The sequence below is a fragment of the Miniopterus natalensis genome, chromosome 7 (assembly GCF_054644295.1).
Source record: "Miniopterus natalensis isolate mMinNat1 chromosome 7, mMinNat1.hap1, whole genome shotgun sequence".
NCBI lineage: Eukaryota > Metazoa > Chordata > Mammalia > Chiroptera > Miniopteridae > Miniopterus > Miniopterus natalensis.
In genome coordinates this window covers 14,808,642-14,818,553 of record NC_142087.1, presented here as the reverse complement: position 1 = coordinate 14,818,553, position 9,912 = coordinate 14,808,642, and positions in this window count along the sequence as shown.

The window sequence follows — 9,912 nt, the reverse complement described above, 5'->3', positions numbered from 1 at the left end:
TAAGGCGTATAGATAAAGTACTGAAAATACCACAGTGACACACTCTGCCCTCCATCAATGTGTAATTCTAGATTTGAAAAAAAAAAACCAAAAACAGCTATGTAAGGAAGTCCAAAAATTCCCAATACCGTCAATGATAAACTCCTCAGTGCTTTTCTTGAAATGTCCAATTATTTCCACGACAAGTTTGAACCCATTTTTAGGGCCCCTTGTTTGCGGGCGACCTGTGGATAGCAAACAAGGGGCACTCATCAGTTAAGTATTCCAACGCTAATTTTTCCATTTGTCCTTCTGCCTTCTTAACAAGAGGTTTAGGATACCAGAGGCCTCCCTTTTGTCAGTCCTGCCTCTTGGTGACAGCGTACATTGTCGCAATCAAAATTCTAAATCCTTGCATTTATGAGAGTAGCTTCTAGAACACAAAAAGTTTTCATTATAGCAGCGGAAACCTCCGGTGAAGGCGTCCTAACTTTGGCTCCAAAGCCCTATATCACCACTCCCCGTAGGAGACAGTCTGGCCCAGGTCTAAGCTGTGAGGACTCCTTTTTGCCCCAGTTACTTCAAGGCTGGAATAGAAACTGTTGAAAGGCAGGCCTCATAGGCACGTTTCCTTGACCAAGCCTTGATCGCACATGGACATCTAAAGGTAGGCCCCTTCCCTGTGGGTGTCGACCTGGTTACTGAGAGCTTCATTTGTCTCTCTATAGCATAAAAATATCAAGTACAAATTGGTTTTTACAAGATAGTCACGGGAATGTAAACTACAACATAGGCAAGATAGTCAATGGTATTATAATAACTTTATAAGATGTCAGGTGGATACTAGACTTATCGGAGGATCACTTTGTAAATTATGTCTGTGCCCTGGCCAGTTTTGCTCAGTGGTTAGCGCATCGGCCTGCGGACTGAAGGTCCCGGGTTTGATTCCAGCTAAGGGCACGTGCCTCGGTTGCAGGCTCGGGGGTGCAAGCAGGAGGCGACCATTCCATGTGCTTCTCTCACATCGATATTTCCCTCTCTCCCCCTTCCACACTCTCTGAAAAGCAATGGAAAAAATATCCTTGGGTGAGAATTTTAAAAAATAAAATAAAATTTAAAAATAAATGTCTAACTATTATACTGTACACCTGAAACTAATATAAAATAATATTGAATGTCAACTGTAATTGAAAAAAATTTCATTTATTTATTTATTTTAATATATCTTTATTGATTTCAGAGAGAGGAAAGGAGAGGGAAAGAGAGACAGAAACATCAATGATGAGAGAGTCATTGATCGAGCCCGCAACCCGGCATGTGCCCTGACCAGGAATCGAACCCTGATCGCCTGGATCCTAGGTCGACACTCAACCGCTGAGCCACGCCAGGTGAAAAAAAATTTTAATTTAAAAATTAAATATCTTCACAGCTCATGCCCTTTCCGAGAGGCCCATCTACATAACTCTACCACACACCTCATGCCATAAATCTTATCTCGCCCTTTCTGAGACCCTGAGCCACCCGCCAGTCAGCCCCTTACACGGCCCGTGAGTTCCGGGGGCCCCAGGCCTCGGGCCACTCTCCTGCTGTGCAAAGGCTTCCTCATGAGCTGTCAAATCTCGGGGCGCCTCTGCATCAGCCCTTCCGGCTGGTGCCAGCATCACGTAAACCACTCCACAGACTTGCTCTTGCCTTTTCCTCCTTTGTTCACCAACCGTCAGGACTCCTGGTGACATCATTAGGGCGAAGGACAGGCAGTCAAGCAGGTACCCCGGGCGTCGGAGCCACCTGTCCCTGCAGCTTATCTGTGCTTTCCAGGTCTTACGTCTCAGTCCTGAACATACCATTTTCATCTAACATAGGGATGCTTCGTGGCAGGGTCAGGTAATAGTCAACTGATGGGAAATTCCAATCTCATGAATTTATTTTTTCAAATGATTATTACAATTAATATTCCTACTAATTCTAATATTTGAAGTCTTTGAAAGTCTGAATCTCTGGTCTGTGGTTTCTGCTGGCTTTAATTCATGGTGCCTTATTGCCTTGTGTGGTTTGTGATTTGGAGCTCCGATCTATGCATTTTTCTTGGAATTTTATCTGAGTAAATTAATTGAGTCCTGACTTAAGATCTACCTATCTCTTCATTTACTTCTGTCAGACATCTTTGACACTACTAGTTTGGGATAACTTTAACCTAAATCATCTGCTGGATTTTTCCCCCAGACCATCCATATACCATGAGTTCAGGCTGAGAGACTATGTGAGAACCAGCTTGCGGTTGTAAGTTCTTAGTGGAGATTTTTATTTTCTACATCCTCAGTGCAAAGGTTTAAGGCCAGGCAATTGTCCTTGAAACATCGGGCGAAGGAGTGTTGTGCCTGTTTCATCCTTACACAGCATATGTAACCCTTTCGGGTCTGAGATTTGTGCAGGGCCCTCCTCTCAGACTTGCAGCTTTTCAGACCCTAGGCCCTGTCTCCTCTCCCCTGCCCCCCCAAGCCACCCCCCTCCCAGCCAAAGCCAGGGAAACCAAAGCTCAAATTCACTTGATTCAGCAGCTGCTGCAGTTACTGCCTTCAGAAAAGAACTTGGTTTCACGTAACCATCTTTCTTTACTCTTTTTGCAAGGTCATGAAGGCCTAAGAAGTTGCCTTGGCCCTGGCCGGTTGGCTCGGTGGTTAGTGTCGGCCTACGGACTGAAGGATCCGGGTTCCATTCCAGCCAAGGGCAAGCACCTCGGCTGCAGGCTACCTCGGTTGCAGGCTCAGTCCCCAGCAACCAATCGATCTCTCTCTCTCTCCCCCCCCTTCCACTCTCTCTGAAAAAGTAATGGAAAAAATAGCCTCAGGTGAGGTTAAAAATAAAGAAAAAAAGAAAATTGTTTTGTATGATTTAAATGTTATTTTAGATTGACATATTTCAACGGGAGGGTTCGTTTGGGTTTTTAGACCATTGTTCTGCCAGAAACGAAGGTCCAGAACCAACACTGTGGCCCAGATCACAAGCTTGGTTGTCGTGAGAGGATGGTGGCGGCAAAGAAGCGAGGAGAGAAAGAAGAAAAGAAAGTTGTCAAAGGATAAAGTTGTCCCTCTGAGTCTGAAGCCAAAATGATGAAATGGTTGCTTTCTGCAAAAAAAGAGAGCCGCGCTGGTCAGGCAGGGGCTCAGTCGCAGAGCAGAGAGCTGGGTTTATATCGCGTTCGGGGGAAGCGTCCTAGGGGAGCGGTGCTGGTGACACGTGTGGCAGTGGGTTGATGACAGCTCAGGAGCGCGTGCACTGAGGTGAACCCAGCGCCGCTGGCTGACTTCCAAAGCACAACGCTGTCGCCGATCCCTTGGCCTTCAGAAGCGTGTTCACAGAAGCAGGTTGCCACTGATGGATCAGGAAGGTTTAAAACCATTCGAGGAGTTTACTCGTTTTTATGGCTTTAGAACTGTCAGTCTTTTTCTAGGACTATGAACAGTTTTTATTCTCACAAAAGAAGGGAAGCTTCAGGGGGACGTAAGGAGGCAAATGACAGAGGAACCCCGAAAGACAGCGTCGGAGCAGCCCGAAAGCTGGGAGGGAAGCAAAGAAAGGCGTCGCCGAGGCCGACCAAGTTAAGGTTCTCAAGCACCCAATGAGCTGTGGCTGGAAATGCCACCCAGAGGCAGAGTGAGGCATTAGTTGAGCAATCGCCGTGACATTTTCCAAAAGGAGCCCCATCGGGCCCTGACGGCGTGGCTCGGCTGGTGGGGGCGTCGCCCTGTGCACCGAAAGGGCACACATCCAGGCGGCGGGTTTCTTTCTCTCTCACATTGACGTTTCTCTCTCTCACCTCCCTTCTTCTCCCTAAGGTCGATTTTTGGGCAAAAAACTGTCCTGGGTTGCGGAGAGGCAGAGAAATAGAGAAAGATAACTGGCAAGTATAGCTACTTTTCTTCTGACAAAATTTGGAACTATAGAGAAAGAAATAAGATATTAGTGGAGGTAAGACAGAAAGAGTAAAATTAAAATGTTACCTTAAAAAGCTAGTGGTGGTTGTAATTAGGGCACAAGCCTCCTAGATTTTCAGGGATTAAATAAAAAGACCTTAACAATCATCATAAAGAACAAGTGTTCCATGTTCCACCCCTTCCCCAATAATCACCTAACTTCAGACCTTGACAGGATCGTTTATTCTACACTACAACAGCTGGTTAGGAGCTCTTCCACGGGCTGAGACATGTTTGTCTACAAGGCCTTCACCCACGGCCCTGTAGACGTGCCCGAGTCCTGTCTCCCTCTGGATTCTACAGCGTGGATTAAGTCACGGCTCCGCCAGAGCCCTCGGCCTTCCCTCGGTGGCCTCAGTACCTTCTTTCCGTCTTCACTGATCTGTCTAGATCGTTTCACTTCTTGTCACTTGTTTTCTAGCCTTCGCTCTCACGGGACTGGATCCAGGGGGGGACAGATATCTTGCCATGCAAAAGCCAGTCTCCCTGTGATTTGCAGTGGATGAAAGACAAGCATACCAGGTGCATGAATTTTAATGAGGGGTGGTGACAGCAGGTTGAGGATGGTGACCCCCAGGGCTCAAGAAGATAGTTTTGGTCAGCGTTTCTCATGGTTCCGGTCACTTTTGTTCTCCCTTTTAAAAAGGTTTATCCTCATGTAGGATGGGAGGCAGCACGGTTGATAATTTCTGCAATAGAGGTAGGGGTGTTCAGCCTTTCTGCAAGAAGTCCTGCAGGTCCCCATGTTACCCATGCATCGAAGCATGTAATGTCTGCCTGGCCGAAATAAACAAACAAACAGAACAAATAGTTAATTTCCACTTAGCAGTAGCATAGCTCTAATGAGCCGGGGAGCACAGTAAAAATCCAAAGGGCTGAGATGCTAGCGAGCTGCCACGGGACACCTATTAGCGTGACCACGACTGGAACACTGAAAACACCGAATCCTGGCAAGAACGGGGGCAGCCCCCGCTCTCATCCATGGCCGGCGGGAAGGAAAAGTGGCACAGGCCCTTTGGAAGGCAGTTCGACGGTTTCTTGGAAAACTAAACAGACTCTTGACCATGCAAACCAGCCATTGCATTCCTTGGTATTTACCCAGAGGACTTGAAAGCTGATGCCCACGCAAAAAATCCGCACGCGGGTGTTTATAGTAGCTTTACTCGTAATCCCCCAAATTTGGGAGCAAGCGAGATGCCCTTCATTAAGTGAATAAATAAACTCTGGGGCCTCCAGACAATGGGATATTATTCAGCACCAAAAAGGAAAGAGCTGTGAAGTTAGAGACAGACATGGAGGAGGCTTAAACGGATATGACTAAGAGAAAGAAGTCAATCTGAGAAGGCTTCATGCTGTGTGATTCCGATGATGCGATATTCTAGAAAAGGCAAAACTATGGAGACAATAAAAAGATCAGCTGCTGTCATGGGGTGAGGTGGGGGTAGAGGTGAACAGGTAGGGCCCAGAGGATTTGGGTAGCGGGGAAAATACTATGACACTGTAATGACGGATTCATGCCGTCACACATTTGTCCAGACCCGCAGAGTATACAACACCAAGAGGGAACCATAATGTAAGCTGCGGACTTTGGGCGATTAAGACGCGTCGATGTAGGTTCATCAGTTGTGACAAATGTACACTCTGGTGGGAGATGCTGATAAGAGGGGAGGCTGTGCGTGAGTAGGAGCAGAGAGTGTGTGAGAAATCTCTGTACCTTCTCAATGTTGCTGTGAACCTCAAACCAGTCTAAAAAAATAATATTTTTTGAAAAAGAAATTCCTTAAAAAAGAAATAAAGCTGTTATGAACGTTCACCCACAAGTTTTTGAAACTAAATTTTTATTTCTCTGGAATAAATGCCCAAGAGCGTATTTGGCGGGTAGTATGGTGAGTATGTTTTTGTTTTGTTTTTTTAAAAATAAAATAAACTGCCAATCTATTTTCCAGAGTGGTTGCATCATTTAATATTCTCACCAGCAATGTATAAAAGATCCAGTTTCTCTGCATCCTTGCCAACATTTAGTGTTGCAACTATTTTTAATCTTAGCTAGTCTAATAAATATGTAGTTGAATCTCATGTGGCCTTAATTTGTGTTTCTCTAATTACTAATGATTTTGGACATCTTTTCATGTGCTTATTTGCCACCTGTATATCTTCTTCAATTAAATATATTTTCATGACTTTCTTCTAATTGGATTGTTTGTTTTTACTGTTGAGGTGTGAGAGTTGCCTGTATAGTCCAGATACAAGTCCTTTGTCAAAAACATGGTTTGCAAATATTTCTCCCAGTCTGTAATTTGTCTTTTCATCTATTCTTTTCACAGAGCCTCTCTCAGAGTAAAAGCTTTAAGTTTGGATTAGGACCAGTTCATTGATTTTTTTTCTTTGATGGAGTGTGCTTTTCATATCTAAGAACTTTTCACTTACATCTGAAAGTTTTTTCCTTTGTTTTCTTTTAGAAGTTTTATACTTTTACATTTAGATTTAAATCTATAATCCATTTTGATTTAATATTTTGTATACTTTTTGAGGTTTAGATTGGGGTGTTTGTGGGTTTTTGTTTGTGTGTGTGTGTGTGTTTAGTTTTTTGTTTTGCCTACAAATTCCAACTGCTCCAGCACCATCTGTTGAAAAGAATATCTCCCTTCCATTGAATTGCTTTGTGCACTTGTAAAAAATCAGTGGGTTGTACTTGTGTGGGGTTATTTCTGGGTTTCCTATTCTGTTCCATTGATCTGTCTATTTCTCCACCAGTACCACAAGGTCTTGATTACTTTAGCTATATAAGTCTTGAAATCTGTTAGAATGATTCCTCCAATATCATTCCTCTTTTTCAAATTTGTTTTAGCTATTTTCTTTTCTTTGCAGATTTCTTTGCACACAAGATATTGACAGAAATCTTGTCTATATCTACAAAAAGCCTGCTGGGATTTTGATAGAAATTATGTTAAGTGTGTCTATCAATTTGAGGAGAATTGACATCTTTGCTAGTTGAATTTTACAATCTACAAACACGACATGTCTCTTCATTCACTTAGATCTTTGGTTTTTTACAACATTCTGTATTTTTCAGCATACAATTTCTTTACATGTTTTATTAAATATACACCTAAGCGTTTTATATTTCTGACATGATTCTGAGTGATATATTTTTAATTTCAGTGTTCACATGTTCAATGATGGCATGTAAAAATACAATTGATTTTTATATGTTTACCTTTTATCATGTGACTTTGCTGAACTTACTAGCACTTAATTTTTTTTTGTAGATTCCTTGGGATTTTATATAAAATAGTTATATTACTTCCTTTTTAATCTGTATGCCTTTTATTTCTTTTTCTTGCCTTAATGCACTTGCTAGAACTACTCAGAATGAAAAGGAATAACCTGTCGATCTGCACAACTTGGATGGGTCTCAAGAGCATAATGCTGAGTCCAAAAAAAAGCGCATCTCAAAAGATCACATATAGCCCAGCTGGGCGTGGCTCAGGGGTTGAGTGTCAACCTATGATCCAGGCGATCAGGGTTTGATTCCCGGTCAGGGCACATGCCCGGGTTTCGGGCTCGATCCCCAGTCAGGGGCGTGCAGGAGGCAGCCGATCAATGACTCTCTCATCATTGATGTTTCAACTCTCTCTCCCTCTCCCTTCCTCTCTCTGAAATCAATAAAGATATATATATTTTTAAATCATATATAATTCCATTTATACAACAGTCTTAAAGTGACAAAAGTGTAGAGGTTAGCGGTTGCCAGCTGTTAGGGATGTGGCCGAGGGCGAGGGCAGAGAGGAGAGTCTGTGTCACTATAGAGGAGTGGCGTCAGGGAGATCTTTACTGTGATAGAATAGCTTGGAATCTTGATCATTGGTGGTGGTTACTAGATTTTTTTATAAAATGTCATAGAAGTATGCACACACATTGCATTAATATCAGTTTCTGGGTTTGTATATTGTAGTATAGTTATGCAAAATATAACCATTGGGGGAAACTGCATGAAAGGTACATGGGACACTCTGCACTGTCTTTGCAGCTTTCGGTGAATCTGTAATTATTTCAAAATAAAATAAGTTAAAATAATTTTTAAAAATAGTGAGCTTATGTGAAGGTTTTCATGGGTAGGGGCATCGGTTGGGCTCTGAAGGGTGAGGAGGAGTCCCTCACAGAGACGAGCCTGGGGATGAGCCCAAGGGGAGGGGAGCCATGAACAGCAGCAGCATGGGGGGGAAGGGGGGAGGAGGGCTGGTGTAGCCGGAGAGACAGCCTGCGAGTGGCAGCCACGGGAGATCCGCAGACAGTGACGTCATGGCCAGATGGACCCCTCTGATAGTAGAGACTAACTCAAAGAAAATACGGAGGCAGGGAGGCCATCAAGGAAGCGTTTTTGTCTCTCCCAGGGCCTCAGGCACAGGTAGCTACAGCCTGAGAGTCCCCAGTCACAGGCAGGCACCAAGACTGAAAGCACAGCCCGGCTGGTGTGGCTCAGTGGTGGAGCATCGACCTATGGTCCAGGAGGGCTGGGTTCGATTCCCGGTCAGGGCACATGCCCGGGTTTCAGGCTCGATCCCCAGTGGAGGGGCGTGCAGGAGGCAGCCGATCAATGACTCTCTCATCATTGATGTTTCTCTCTCTCCCCCTCTCCCTTCTTCTCTCTGAAATCAATAAAGACATATTAAAAAAAAAAAAGACTGAAAGCACATATTACAGAATAGCCACGGGGATGTAAAGCACAGCATAGGGAACATAGTCAGTAATATTCTGATAACTCTGTATGGCCCCAGGTGGGTGTGAGATTTATGGGACGATCATTTAGTAAGTTGTGCAATGTCTAATCACTGGGTGTACACCTGAAAGTAATGTGATAATGTATGTCAACTGTAATTGAAAAATAAAAAATGATTTAAAAAAAGTCTGAAAGCAGTTTACGCATCTCTTGCCTCTGAAGTGGGCTTGGAGATGGGTTGTGAGTCAGAGCAGGTCCCAAATTCCAGGCACAACCCTAACATGGGTGGGTCCTGGCGCAAATACAAATGGAGGCTCATAAATCCTATGCCCGAATATTTAACAGTTATGAATCAAGCTAACAAAATAAATAAAATATATCCTATTGCCCTTTATGAAATATCCCTTCACGATCACCTGAAAGGTTAGGTGTGAATTTACAGTTTTTGGGTTCAGAGTTCCATGCAGAAACGTGGGAGCAGGAGGGGGCGCCTCAGCCCGCAGGCCCCCTCTCTTCCCGCCCATCCCCAGCTCTGCCCTACACTGGGAGGGGCCTCAGACATGGACAGACATACGCACAGACACGGGCACCCCAGCCTGCACACCCAAGCTCTGCCACAGCCCTGACACTCCTCCTGTGTAAGGATGCGCACACAGTGAGCCTCATCCCGCAGGGTGGACCTAAGGAAAGGCCCACGCAGACCCTGGAAGCAGGCACAAGGGTTCTTCGGGCAGAAAACTGCAGGCCCCAGCTACTCAAAGCATAGTCTAGGAAGCTCGATGGGGGCGCGGGGAGGCCACTGTTCCTAGGTGGATATATCTCCCTTGTCCCCAGTAACCCCTCAGCCCAAGGGAAGGGACTTAGCCAGAGGAAGCCTAGAGTGGGATAGGATGAGAGAGAGGGGTCGCTCTTTGCAGAGTCTGAACGTGGGAATATTGAACTGAGAGCAAACTGTCTCCAAAGGGCAGAGTGAACTCCTTCAATCTGGCCCTATGTCCTGCGCCACGCTTTACAGAACACTCCTTCCTCTGACCCCACTGCACAGGACACTGTGCTGTTCTCTGTGTTAGATAAATGAAACCTGGAGAATGGGATTTACGATAACAATGCTTGGGAAGACACCTCTAGAATCCTCTATATTCCCAGTCAAAATTATTGAACCTTCCCCACGGGTGAGCCTTCTCCCAGGCTAAATTCTTAGTTTAAATGAGACAAGCTTCTATGTCCCTCAGAGCCTAA